At 53.6% G+C, this 14451-nt stretch overlaps 1 protein-coding gene across 2 annotated transcripts in view; it reads right to left on the reverse strand.

Moving 5' to 3' along the window:
* The window catches only part of TPST2 (tyrosylprotein sulfotransferase 2), a 56286-nt gene extending 42115 nt beyond the window's left edge, over positions 1-14171 (reverse strand). The window contains exon 1 of one of the 2 annotated variants that reach the window (XR_016387528.1): positions 14098-14171. The gene's annotated coding sequence lies outside the window, so the exon portion shown is untranslated. The remainder of the gene's footprint in view (positions 1-14097) is intronic. The other variant, XR_016387526.1, reaches the window with a different exon arrangement.
* Between the last annotated feature and the right edge of the window lie 280 nt (positions 14172-14451).

Genomic DNA, 14451 nt, shown 5'->3' on the forward strand with positions numbered 1-14451 from the left:
AACCTGCCCTGCTGCTTCCCTCTTGGACAAACACAGCCCAGGACTGGGAGACCCTCCTCCCTCTCACGTGCTCCTGAAGCAGGTGGAAGAGAAAGAATTTCAAAGAGCTGCTCAGAACAAGAACACTTCAAAAATCAAAGGGAGGAACCCATGAGGAGAACCGTCTCCTCACAGTCCACTGACTTCTGGAAGCCAGATTCAGAGTGAGTGAATGGCCTTTCCTTAAAGGAAAATGGTTTGGGGCTCTGAGGGGGCCTGGGACCTTGTTGGAGAGTACCTGAATCTGCAGACTTGCCCAGACATCAATAGGAACAGAGCCAGGGAGCAAGATGTGGTGGAGAGAGTCCCTGAACTTCTCTGAGTCTCAGTTTCCTCATCTATAAAATGGGTGAACAACACAATCCTTATTGCTGTGAATTACTGAGCATGTCTATGCATCAGGCACCACATAGCCTTATCTATAATCGTGCCAGGAACTCAAGACATGGTCACTAATATGATCCCCATTTTACAGGTGAGGAAACTGAGGCCCAGAGAGGGGAAGGGGCTGGCCCAAGGTTTCACAGCTTGTGCACGAGCCAACTCAAGTGCGTCTGACCCAAAAGCCCCATCTTTCCACCAAATAAGGGCTCCTCTTGATGGCTGCCTCATGGGTCTTTGTGAGGGGTCAATGACATCACACACAAAAAGATAAAGATGCAGCTGTTTGCTCAGAAACTGGCAAGTCATAGGGATTTAGGTATTTGAGAAATGGATGGATGGAGACACAGAGAAACCTCTTGAGTCCTCATTACCCACTTCATCTGGGCTCCTTCTGTCCCTAGTCCTAAGTGGAGGAGGTCCCAGACAGCAGAGCTGGGAGACAGTGACAGTAAGCAATCACATCCTTTCAGTAAAGGTGCACACACCTGGGTGTCCTCACCCTCCACAATGTGGGCTTTCCGCCATGGGTCTGGCTGTGCCCACCACTTCCTGCCACACTCCCAGCCCCATGGGGAACTTGCCACCCACCAGCCGACCTCACCAGAAGCGGGCCAGGGAAGAGCCATCCCTTCTCACCCATCCGTGTGGGGCTTTACCCCACACTGGTTTTTCTGGACCATAAGATGAGAAGATGATGTGCTGTGGATCTCCCCGCCCCAAGCAGCCCAGGACCACCCAGGGTCTCCAGTAGGAAGACATGCTAAACGACCTCTGGGGTTCAAGGCAAGAGTCCAGCCTTCCCCACCTGCCCCGGCCCCACCAGTTTCACCTCCCACCACTCACCTATGGAGCCCGCAGGCCCCCCGAAGAAGGGCCCGGTTCAAATCCCATCCCTCCACTTCCCCAGATAAGAGGCCCAATTCCCCTCATCTGAAAATGGGGATAAAAATGCACCTCCCTGGAGGGTGAGATGACTTTTGACCCTAGGAGGCCCTCAGCGGAATACCTGGCACACACTGGGGCATCAGTAAACACTGGCTACGAATATCATGATTGTGACACCAAATGCCTTCTTGTCCCTATACTGTCACTGACACTATACCTTCTTCCTATGACACTTCCCTTCCCTTCTCATCTCCTCTAGTAATTACGGTAATAACAATAGCAATAATCACAATTACCAATTGCTGAGGGCCTCTTATTTGCCAGACTGTGCCCAGAGTTCTTCACACGGACCACCTCCTTCCCAGCACGTCCTCCTGGAACAATGCCACTGTGATTCCTGTACTTCTCCTGTGATGGTTAATTGTATGTGTCAACCTGTTAATTGTAGGGGCAACCTAAGGGATGCCCACATAGCTGGTCAAACATTCTGGGTGTGTCTGTGAGGGTGTTTCTGGAAAGGATTAACGTCTGAATTGTTAGACGGAGTAAAGATCGCCCTCAGCAATGTGGGTGGGAATCGTCCAATCGACTGAGAACAAAAACATGGAGGAAGGAATTTGCTCTTTTTCTGCTGGAGAGGCACCTGCTTGACATCCGTCTCCTGCCCTCACACGCAGATGCTCCTGGCTCTCGGGCCTTCAGACTCGGACTGAGTTACAACACCGGCGTTCCTCGGGCTCCAGCCTGCGGATGGCAGATCATGGGATTTCTCTGCCCCCATAACTGGGTGAGCTAATTCCTGCAATAAATCTCCTCTTAAAATACATCTCTCGGGCTTCCCTGGTGGCGCAGTGGTTGAGAGTCCGCCTGCCGATGCAGGGGACACGGGTTCTTGCCCCGGTCTGGGAAGATCCCACATGCCGCGGAGCGGCTGCGCCCGTGAGCCATTGCGTCTGAGCCTGGGCGTCTGGAGCCTGTGCTCCGCAATGGGAGAGGCCACAGCAGTGAGAGACCCGCGTACCGCAAAAATAAAAAAATAAAAAAATACATCTGTCTCTCTATATAGGTCCCATTGGTTCTGCTTCTCTGGCAAACCCTAATACATCTCCCTGTGCATCTGTCTTTCCCCCTAAAACGTCAGCGCCCCAAGGGCAGGGATGGTGTGTCTCGCTCACTGCTGGATCCCCAGTGCCTAGCACGGGGTCTGGCATACAGAAGGTGCTCAATATTCGCTGCATAAATGAGACCCCATTGAATCCTCACAAAAACCTACTGACATCAATGATGATAGTGTCACTTTAAACTGAAGATATGAAGGGTACAAATAACTAAGAAAATTACCCAAGGCGGCACAGCACTGAATGGTAAAACTCAGATGTGAACTGGGGCTTTCAGACGCCAAGTTCATACTCTTACGAATTAGGGAAATCTCACATCCAAAACAGGGCTCCACCTTGCAACCTGGGAGGCTGCCGATGGGGCCGGCCTTCTTGAAACACATCAAGGCTGTACTTTGGGGGTAACGTTTCCAAGGGGACCTTCCTCGTGCCATCAAAGCCTGGAGAAGTCGGCTCTGAAGGAACTTGTGGGTCACCACGGGAGACTGATGCCCAAGTAACTGGATGACGGGCTGAATGAAGTGAGAGCTGGATTAGGGAAGTAAGTCATGTGATCAGGGAAGTCAGAAGGCTGTGGATTCTGGCTGGGGCGTGGGGTGGGGGGCGGTGTGTGTGTGGGGCGTGGTGAGGCCCAAGCAGGAATCTGTGCTGAGTCTAAAAGGATGGGCTGCGTTTTAGCAGGTGCAGAGGGGAGGGGAAGCACCCCAGGGGGAGGGCAGAGCTTGATCACAGAGTCCTGGAGGTGTGAATTTGCGCTGGAAATTAGGAGACCGGCAAAGGATTCCCCGTAAGCAGAAGTCTGGGGGTGGGAGTGGGGGAGAAGCGAAATTATAATTGTAATAAAAATAACAACAACAGTAATTGTAATAACAGCAAACATGGATATAGCGCTTACTCCGTGCCCGGGCACTGTTCTAGGCAGTATACACGTATTAGCTCATTTAATTCTCACAGCTAATCTACGAGACCGGTGCTGTTATTATCCCATTTTACAGACGAGGAAGCCGAGGCACAGAGAGGTAAGTCCTCGCCTGAGAGCTCAAGGCAGGGAGATAGTGGAGCAGGGTCTTAAGCCTACACTACCTGGTTTTAGAGCATGCACTACCATGGTGGTTCTCGAACTGGGTTCCCAGACAGCTGCATCCTGCAGCACCTGGGAACCGGTAAGAAATGCAAATTCTCGGGCCCCTTGCAGACCTGCTGGATGGGGGATTCTGGGTATGGGGTGCAGCAAGCTGTGTAGAACAAGCCCTCCAGGGGGTGCTGCTGCTTGTTCAAAGGCACTGCACTACCAGGAACCCTCTCACAAGGGGTGGGGAGGCGACAGGCGGGCGGGAGCCGATCTCGGGGCCTGGAGTCGGGGGAGGAGGAGTATCCCTCAGTCCTCTGCAGGCAACAGGGAGCTACGTCTTCTCCTGGGTTTCCCCAGCGAACCCACAATAGGCCTGTGATTACAACAGCACCCTCCGTGTGATGCAGACCAGGCAACATATAACCAGAGGACTGAGGTTCCCAAGGCCAGGGCAGCCACAGACCCTGCTGAGAACAAACACGCTGTCCACCCGCTGTGAGGTCAGCAGCCTCTGACCCCAGAGACCCGACCCCATCTGCAATCCCCAGGACTGTGCGTCATCACCTGGAGGGTATGTAGAGACAGAGAGGACCTCCAGGGAGGAAAAGCTTGCCCACGGTCCCCCAGCAGGAGGGCAAGGTGGCCTCAAACCCGAGTCTCCCGCCTCCTAAGAGGTGGTTTTCACAGGACACCTACAGAGGGCCACCAGAGCACCCACCTGCTCTCCCTGTCTTGCTGGGGGTCGGGGACCCAGACTCTGCTCTGTGCTCCAAACCTGTCTGCATGACCCTCAGCAAATCACCTCAACTCTCTAGACATCAGTTTCTGCATTGGCGAAAGGAAGGGGCTGGACCCAACCTCTAATCTGGCTATGCTCCCCCAAACTCTCAGCCCTTAAATATGCACTGCTGGCCTACTGTGTGCTCAAGGGGAGCCAAGGACACACTGCCTGGTGCCTGCCCATGGAGCTCACAGCCTCTCGGTGGCCCAAGGAAGGCCGAAGGCGACATGCCATGGGCCTCGCACCTACTCCTGGGAGCCAGGATCCTCGATCAAACCCAAAGCGGCATTCAGCCCTCTTGCTGTCAACCCAGGCTTCCTCTCCGCACCCCGGGCCCCCACGGCCCTGGGTCCAGCTGGGCCGGGCGAAGGGCCCGGGGCCAGGGCTGGATTCCAAACCCTGGACTACGGCATGGCCTCCACAGACCTCCTAATCTCCCTCTCTTCACGGGGGACGTGGCCCACACCAAGTCTCCCACACTTCCACTGGGGATGCTTGGCCGCGTCCCCGGGCTCTGCAAGGGCTCTGATGGTTCTGAGGCAGGATATCACTCACGGCCAAAGGAAGTGGGACGGAGATGGAGGAAGGGAAAGCAAGGAAGAGTGGTGTTAGGGTGTGTGCGTGTGGGGAGGAGAAGGGGAAGCAGTGCAGGTGGGGGAGGGAGACGACAGACAGACAGGGATAGAGATGGGGGAACCAGGGATGCGGAGAGACAGAGGTGGGAGAGAGATGTGGGGAGAGAGAAACAAGGAGAGACAGAGATGAAGGGAGACAGAGGCAGGGGAGACAGAGTCAGGGGAGAGACATAAACAAGAGGGAGACAGGGATCGGAGAGACAGACAGGGAGCAACAAAAACAGAGACGAAGACAGACACACGGCGTGGGGGAGGAGCAAGACGCGGAGAGGGAGTAGCCTGGAACAGGAACCCCAGCTGCCCAGCAAGAACCAGGACCCGCGCCTGCACCACCATGGCTAACGGAGTCCTTCCCCACCCCCACCCCAAGTCAAGGCCCCTGCGGCTTCAGAGAAAGAGCAGAATATTAAGAGGAAGGCTGCTGCTGGTCTGGCCCCCTCCTGCCACGGGGCTCCCCAAATTCCCACCTGCTGAAGACCACCTTCATTCATGACGCTGGCTACAGCCAGAACCCCCTTTACTCTCACCTACTTTTTTTGTTAAATGGATTCAATATCGTTAAAACATTTTCAAAGGAAACTCTACCCCCCAGCTTAAATTAAAAACACACTCTAATTAAAAAGTAACTGCAAAAACACACGCAAAGGAAGCGATCCCTCTCCCTTCTAGCTGGAGACTGCCGCCTGCCCAAGGATCCCAGGGGGGCCCAGTGGGGGTCTGGGGTCCACAGGACTCTGGAGAGAAACATTGAGGTAGCACCTAGTGAAGACTCTGTCCAGGGAGTCATCAGAGGGTAGAAGGGGACTTGGAGAGGAAAACTCTTTTTCATTCTCCAGGGTAAAATCCAGGTTCTCTGACCTGGCCAATTTTAACACCCTCCCACCCCCAACATACACACGCAAACATACTAAAATCTCAGTGCCATGAACTCTAACCTACAAAGCCCACAGTTTTGTGGCTGTGGTTCCCTTCCCCTAGAAAACCTTTCCTGCCTTCCTCTACCCAGCTAACTCCTATTGGTAAATTTATACCCCCTCCTCCAGGAAGCCTTCCCTGACTGCCTCCCATTCTTGCGTCAATGGGAGCGCTTAGCAGCCTGCATGGCCTCCTGCACCGCAAGGCGAAGGGCTAGGCATCCCCCACATCTTCTCAGGACTCAGCAAGGCCCCCAACTCCCAGCATGGGCTGCGAGGATATTTGTTGACTCAATGGAAGGACAAATAAAGAAATGAGGGTACCTGAGCACCCTTGGATGGGTTGAAATCAAAACAAAAGCTTCTCTGTGCTCCGTAAAAAATGTCCAGGCAGAAGCTCTCATGTAAAAAGAATGAGCTGACCTGGTTCCAACCGGCCTCACCCAGCTCCTGGCCCCCCAGTCTCTGGGCCAGCGACCCAATCCCTATGAACCTCAGTTTTCTCACCTATAAAATGGATACAGCAGTGAACTACCCGTAAAGAGCTAAGTACCCTGGAGGCCCTCAAATGTTAACTGCAATCATTCTTTTTATCACCACCTTATACTCACCAAATCACAAAATATTATTACTTGAAGGAACCCAAGAGATGAGTAGATTGAGACTGCCAGACTTTCTGTAAATCGCCCAGTAATTGTTGTATTTTCAGTCCTGTGGGCCACAGGGCCTCTGTTGGAACTACTCTACCCTGCTGTTGTAGCATGGAAGCAGCCACAGACAAAATGTAAGTAAAAGCATGGCTGTGTTCCAATAAAACTTTACTTACACAAACAAGCAAATGGGCCGGATTTGGCCCAGGGGCTGTAGTTTCCTGACCTCTGATATAGGCTGTCACTGCTCCAAGTGTGGTCTTTAGACAAGCAGCACTGGAGCCTGCTAGGAGCTGGCAAGAAAGGCAGTCATAGGCCCTGTCCCCACCCGACTCAATCAGAATCTACACTTTGGCAAGAGCTCTAGGCGATTCGTGAAAGTGTTTAAAAGTTTGAGAGGTGTGGTCCCCAATTTCCCAGCTTAGCACCTCGGGTCAGAGATGTGGTTTACCCTTTTTCTTGTTTGCTGCCTCCACCAGAAGGTGCACTGCGGAAAAAGTGGGACCTGGTGGCTTCCTGAATCCTGCACCCAGCCTCTAGCTGAGAACCTGTAGCATGTCCCTATTCAGCAAGTTACTGAGTGCCCAGTATGACCCAGGCCCAGGGCCAGGTGCAGGGGACACGCCAATTACTGCAGACATCACTCCGTGGCTCTCCGTGCAGTGATGGGATGGATGGATGACTCGCTCGGGCAGCCAGTGGAGTTGGGCAGATCTGGGTTCGAATCCCGGTGTTGTCACTTCAGGCCTGTGTGACCTCGGGAAAGTGACTTGAGTCTCAGTTTCCAGGAAATGGAGTTGTCAATAACAAAAATGTCTCCCTGTGAGGACAGGGAGAGGGTATGGGATGGTGTCCCAGCAACTGTGCAGCTGGTGTGGATGCGCTGGTACACAGACACACACCCGCCAGTGCTCATGGCACAGGGACCTCGGCTGGCCCCAAATAGCTCTGTGGGTTAAGCAGGGACCTGGACCAGGTAAGGCGGGACCCTGGGGCCCAGAGACGGGGGCTCCTCACCCGGGGAGTGTGGGACGGGGACAAGGGTGTGTTAAAAGCCTTGAGGGTTTACAGTGGCAGAAGAGGTATCAGAGGCCTCAGACAGCCTCCAATAACCTAGAAAAGCAGAGCTGGAAAGACTCTTGGAGAACATCAAAACCAGTGGTTTAAAAAATATATCAATTTTTTTTAACTTTCTTTTTTAAATAATTAATTAATCATTTTGGCTGTGTTGGGTCTTTGTTGCTGCGCGTGGGCTTTCTCTAGTTGCGGTGAGCAGCGGCTACCCTTCATTGCAGTGTGTGCGCTTCTCATTGCGGTGGCTTCTCTTGTTGCGGAGCATGGGCTCTGGGGCGCTCAGGCTTTAGTAGCTGTAGTGCGTGGGCTTCAGTAGTTGTGGCTCACAGGCTCTAGAGCACAGGCTCAGTAGTTGTGGCGCACGGGCTTAGTTGCTCTGCGGCATGTGGGATCTTCCCGGACCAGGGCTCGAACCTGTGTCCCCTGCATTGGCAGGCAGATTCTTAACCACTGCACCACCAGGGAAGCCCTATATTATTTTTTAAAGCAACGGATCTGCTTGTTCAAGTGACACCCAGGCAGGTCCCTGGCGTCCTCAGAGCCCTGAAGGCGTGCACTGGGCCAGGGGGCTCTCGGGGCCAGGGGACCGTGGGGAGCGACCAGGACAGCCCAGGCCATCGATGGGGCAGCTTCAGGCCACTCTAGTTTTGCCCAAGCTCTTGAGTTTCCATAAGAAACTGGAATTATTCTCTAAAAATATTTGAATGTTTTCTCGTTTTAAAATACAGCACTAGGGGCTTCCCTGGTGATGCAGTGGTTGGGAATCCGCCTGCCAATGCAGGGGACGCGGGTTCGTGCCCCGGTCCGGGAAGACCCCACATGCCGCGGAGCGGCTAGGCCCGTGAGCCATGGCCGCTGGGCCTGCGCGTCCGGAGCCTGTGCTCCGCAACGGGAGAGGCCACAACAGTGAGAGGCCCGCGTACCGCAAAAAAAAAAAAAAATACAGCACTAGATTGGGATTGACACATATACATTATTGATACTATGTATAAAATAGACAACTAATGGGAACATACTGTATAGCACAGGGAGCTCTACTTAATGCACTGGTAGTGTCCTAAATGGAGGGGATATATGTATATGTATGGCTGATTCATTTTGCTGTTCAGCAGAAGCTAACACAACATTGTAAAGCAACTACAGTCCAATAAAAATTAATTAAAATAAAATAAAATACAGCACTGTGGGAGCGACACAAAAACCAACCTGCAGGGCAAAGCCATTGACTAGCAGCTTGCTACAGCCCTACCTGCCCATTTCACAGGTGGGGAAACTGAGTCTCAGAGAGGGGAAGCACCTTGCCCAATGTCACACAGCAATGTGGAAGCAGAGCTGGGACTCAGTTGCCTCCAAGCTCTTGTCCAGCCCCCAACTGCTCATGAGAGTGGGGGGAGTGGGGGGACATTGGGGAGGGGGGTAGGAATCTAGTCTTCACAAGCCAAGAACCCTGCTTGTTCTGTCCGTCCAGGAAAGAATGTGGGCAAAGAGGCAGGAAAAGGGATGAACAATTATTAATAACATAATTTTACAATCATATAATATGTAAGAATAATTCTATAATAATGTAATAATAGCAACTGACATTTTCTGAGCGTTTTCTGTGTGCTAGGCATTGAGACAGGGTATCAAGAAGGGGGTAAGATGAAAATTAAGAGTGTAGACTCTGGATTCAAACCCTATCTCTCCCACTTCCTAGCTCGGTGACCTTATGCAAATTACTTCACCTCTCTGTGCCTCAGCGTGTACATCTCAGAGGGCTGCTGGGAGAATTAAATGAGTTCAAGTACATAAAGTACCTAGAACATTGTCTGGCACCCAGTAAGCCCTGTTGACATTTTATTTATAATTATTGCCTCTGGACAGATGGGGAAGCCGAGGCTCACAAAGGGACACGTTCAAGTGTATCCGAAGATCCTGTCTGACCTTGGGGCCTTGCATTTTGCCCGATAGAAGGGTAGGTATTAGGTTGGCGAAAAAGTTCGTTTGGGTTTTTCCATAAGATGTTATGGAAAGGGACTTCCCTGGTAGCGCATTGGTTAAGAATCCGCCTGCCAATGCAGGGGACATGGGTTCAAGCCCTAGTCCGGGAAGATCCCACATGCCGCAGAGCAACTAAGCCAGTGCACCACAATTACTGAGCCTGCGCTATAGAGTCCGCGAGCCACAACTACGGAGCCTGAGTGCCACAGCTACTGAAGCCTGTGTGCCTACAGCCCAAGCTCCACAACAAGAGAAGCCACAGCAATGAGAAGCCTGCGCACCACAATGAAGAGTAGCCCCCGCTCACCACAACTAGAGAAAGCCTGTGTGCAGCAACGAAGACCCAATGCAGCCAAAAATAAAAATAAATAAATAAAATAAAATTAAGAAAAAAAAAAAGTTACGGAAAAACCCGAACGAATATTTTGGCCAAGCCCAATACTTTATTCCCAATCCCTCCCGTCAACAACTGCAGGAGGTAGGTCCCATTTGCACTTCTGTTCTGCAGATGAGAAAACTGAGGCATAGGAAGGCAGCTAGGGAACCCAGACCCATTGCCCCTAAGTGGAATGGCCGGATTCTAACACAGGCCTGAGCCCTGGAGGATGCTATCACCCAAGCCCACTTTCTGGCCACCTGCCCACCTTCTGGCTACAGCCACGTGGGTCAAAAGTCTGGTTGATGCAAAATTCACTTGGCAGCCAGGGCAGCTGCCCTGCCCTTGCTGCCCACCTTCTGAGCATGCAGGATAACAAGCAGCTTCTCCGGGTGGCAGCCCCAGACGTCCCCCAGGGCACGTGGGCACTGCCCTCTTCGGTCCTTCCCTGCAATTTTTGGCCCAGCTCTCGGGCTGCTCTGAATGAATCATTCCCACAAATCATCCTCGGGCCGCAGTAGCCCAGGGTGGAGGAGACCCAAGCAGGGGCATGGGAAGGGGCAGGCATCCCAGAACCTTCTCCGGAGCAGCCCCATTCAGGGTGGATGTGTCTGCAGAGAGCAAGGGGCTTTGCTGCAGGCAGTAGGAACGGGCGGTAAGTGGGGAGGCCAGGAGCCAGCTACCCAGACAAGCTTCCACGCCGCCATAGGGCAAATCAAAGCCACAAAGGCCACACCCGGGCTTTCAAGTCGTCAATACCAGCCACTTCTGATCTGCCACTCCTGCTACAAATTGATCCACAGAGTCACGTCGATAAAGCATCTGAACACTTTATGATTCCCAAAGTGGTACTGCATTCAGTCCATGCCCATTCCCCAGCAGGGTACACTGAGGCCCAGCAAGGGGCAGCCCCTTGACTAGCCTCCTCAACCCTGTTTCCGTTTCCCCAGGCTGCCTTCTTCGTGCACAGGAAATCAGGACTTTAAAAGGCCAAGAGAGTGAAAGTATGCACAAGTGAATAAAGCGGGAGGGGCTGTACATGGCCACCAGAAGGCCTGGTCTCCACAGCCCTCCCAAAGAGCAGCTGCCCAGGTGGGAGGAGGCCGGTGGCTGGGACCCGGGAACGCAGAGCCCAAGGCTGGTTGAAGTTCCCGAACCAGCAGGTTACAGGTTGAACCTCATGAAGAACGGATGACCTTCAAGCCCCTTTGTTATCCTGTGATGCTGCCACCCTCTGACCTAGGATCTTCCCTGCAGCCTGGCCTCATGGAAGGCAAAGAGCATGTGGGAAGAGGTGGGCGTCCCAGGTGGGGGGACGATACCCGAGAGGAGGGACGGGGGTGTGTGTGTGTCCAGCGTGTCACGGGTGGGGCATCTGTCGCTCAGGACTGCTGGCCTCAGGCCTAGGGGTGGCAGCTCTGGAAATAAGCAGTGGCTCACTTAGGGTATATCTAAGGGAACCACGTGGCCACCAGGGGAGGTCACCTTCAGAATGAGCATAGAGTAGCGGGTGGAACACAGGCAGGACCAGACCCCACTTCCGAGCCAAGGGACAGGCCTTCCCTTAGAGCTGCAGTCTAGGAAACCCGCCAAGGGTCTCCCTGGCCTCCACATGGAGTCTCAGCTGTCAAAGGACCCCCGCTGGCCTGGTGTGGGAAGGTCTGAGCTGTCCCCGCCTCCGCTTTACCTTCATCCCATGCAGAGGTCCCTAAAGGCACCACCAGATCCTGTGCTGGGTCCTGGGTTGGGCACTGCGAGCCCCTGGGTTCCTCATGGCCTCCTCTGGTCCCGCTCAGGAACAGAAGGGACACAGTGCACACGTACCTCGGCTAAGAGGCCCACAGGCTTGATCTGTTTCCCTAACTGATGGTGCCAGAGGCATTCCCAGTTACTCTGCTAAGGAGGAGCTTAATTTCATGTGTGTTAGTTTCATGTACGTTAATTTCATGTACGTTAATTTCATGTGTGTTAATTTCTAACTAGCACATCAAAGCCAGTGATTTCAAAGATTAGGACTGCTGAAGACTAAATTTGTTTAAGATTATACCCCAACCCTCATATGCTGCTGCTGGGATTATAAAATGGTGAAGCTGCTTTGGAAAATGTTTTAGCGGTTCCTCAAAAGGTGGAACACAGAATTATCATATGACCCCCCGATTCCACTCCTAGGGCTGTACCCCAGAGAACTGAAAACATACGCCACACAAAGACGTGTACACGAATGCTCACAGCAGCACTACTCGTAACAGCCCCATAAGTGGCAACAACCCAAATGCCCAACAACTGATAAATAAAATGTGGTATAACCATGCAATGGAATATTCTTCAGCCACTAAAAAGAATGAAATGCTGAAATAAAATAGTAATGAAGTACTGCATACTAGCATACGGACAAACGCTGGAAACATTCTAAGTGAAAAGCACCAATCACAAAAGGCCATAGTGCATGATTCCATTTATAGGAAATGTCCAGAACAGGCAAATCCATAGAGGTGGAAAGTAGATTAGTGGTTGCCAGGGGCTGGGGTGGGGGGGTGGGGGGATTAGGAGTGACCACTGATGGGCCCAGGGTTTCCTTTTGGGTGATGAAGATGTTCTAAAATTAGACAGTGGTGACGGTTGCACAACTCTGAAAATCCTAAAAACCACTAAATTAAATACTTTAAAAGGGTGAATTGTATGGCATGAGTTACATCGCAATAAGGCTACTATAAAAAAATTACATGAGATTTAAAAAAAGGTGATATATATATTAAGTAAATAATAGTATCAATATTATACAATTGGGATTCGATGAGTTAAAACGGTTCATTTATAAATGACACAATAAACCCGATTTCACAGTCATGGAAACTGAGGCTGAGTGAGGGGGAATGACTCGTCCAGGCCACATCACTATTAAACCAGAGTGAGTCACACCAAAATTTGTCCAAACACAGAAGCTTGGCCTAACCATCTAGACACGCAGCTGAATGAAGGGATTTGAGATGGGATATGGGGAGAGGTGCCCACAGCCCAGAATGGGGGACAGACCTGCAAAGAGGTTAATAAGTGAGGGAAAGGGCCAGATACCTCTGTGGGATTCAAAACACGAAGCACCCAACAATGCCTGGGGAGTGCCAGGGAAGGCTTCCAGGAGGAGGTGCTGCCCAAGGAGGCTTCTGAAGGATGAGTAGGAGTTTACCAGCCCTCCTGCCCCAACACCTCTATAAGACGCATGAAGTCAGGGGGCCTAAGGGTGAGTTTCAGCTCTGCCACATAAGGGTGAGTTTCAGCTCTGCCACATCCTAGCTGTTGGACCTAGGGCCGTGGGCACAAGACCTCTCTGAGCCTCAGTTTCCCCGTCTGTAAAAGGGGAAGTAGACAAGGTGATCAGCCCTTCTAACTACTGCACTCAATCGGATGGTTCCCACCCTTCCTCCCGAGGGGACCAGCCTTTGAGTGGAAAAGCCAGACCTCGACCTCTGTCCCACATAATAATAACAGGCTTTGCCAGGTCAGGCGTGCCCAACCTTGATGACCATGCCCCCTTTCCCTTGCTGCCACTCACGTCCCAGCTTTACAAGGCACCTCCCGTTCAGCTGTGCACACTGAGAAGGGGAGGTTACTGGGCGGTGGGATCCTCTGGTCAAATTCCGCCCCCCCCTCCTTGCGGGTGACCCCCAAGTTCACCAGGGCTGCCCCTATCCCATGCTCTCGTCGCCCCCCTCCCCAGGCAGCGATTTCCTACCCCCACCCCCTTCACTTTAGATACGCCTGGTAACTCCACGGCGGCTGCAAGTTAACTTCAACGCGTCCCCCGCGCGTCCAGGCGCCCGCGTGTGGGGCGCGCCGGGGAGGGGTCCGGGGCTCAGACAGCGGAGACACGCCGCCTCCCCGCCAAAACACACGCACGCTGAGCGTCTCCCCCGCGCAAGGTCCGAAGCGAGAATCGCGGTCACGGGGGCCGGGTGTCCGCCGCACCCGGGGGAAAGCGCTCGCAGCGCCGGGCGGGTGAGAATTCGCGAACCTCCCGCCCGCCCGCGCCGCCTCCCTACCAGCACCCAGCCGCGGAACCCGAGCAGCTGCGCCGGGCCCGGGAAGAAACTGCGAGGGCCGAGGGCTCCCCGCCGCCCGAGGCCGACCCGCAGGCGGCCCCCTGCCGGGAGCTGCAGCTCTGGCCCCCCCTCGCTGCCCCGGAGACACCTACCACGAGAGGCACGACGCGGCAGCCCCGCGTGCCCAGCGACTCAGTGCTTGCCAGCCGCACCGGCCGGGGGAGGCGGGACCATGGCGCCGTGATGTCGCACGGGGGCGGTCCGGGACGTGGCCCCGCCCCCAGGTCCGCCCACGGCCGCTCCCCGCGCCTCCCGTCCCGCCTCCAGACCGCGCTGTGGGGCGGGGCGTCCATGGCAGCTGACTGCCCGCCCCGGAAACTCTGGTCGGCCGGCCGGCTTACCCACAGGGCGGGCAGCTCATCGCTTTCCCCACCCCCTGCTACTACTCTGCTTAAGAGAAGTTCCCTCTGTCTACAAGCAGGGGAGTGGAATGATCGCCAAGAAGT

This window comes from Delphinapterus leucas, chromosome 14 (genome assembly GCF_059928025.1).
Source record: "Delphinapterus leucas isolate spDelLeu-1000000601 "Yukka" chromosome 14, BTC_Dleu_Yukka2, whole genome shotgun sequence".
In the NCBI taxonomy this organism is placed as follows: Eukaryota; Metazoa; Chordata; class Mammalia; order Artiodactyla; family Monodontidae; genus Delphinapterus; species Delphinapterus leucas.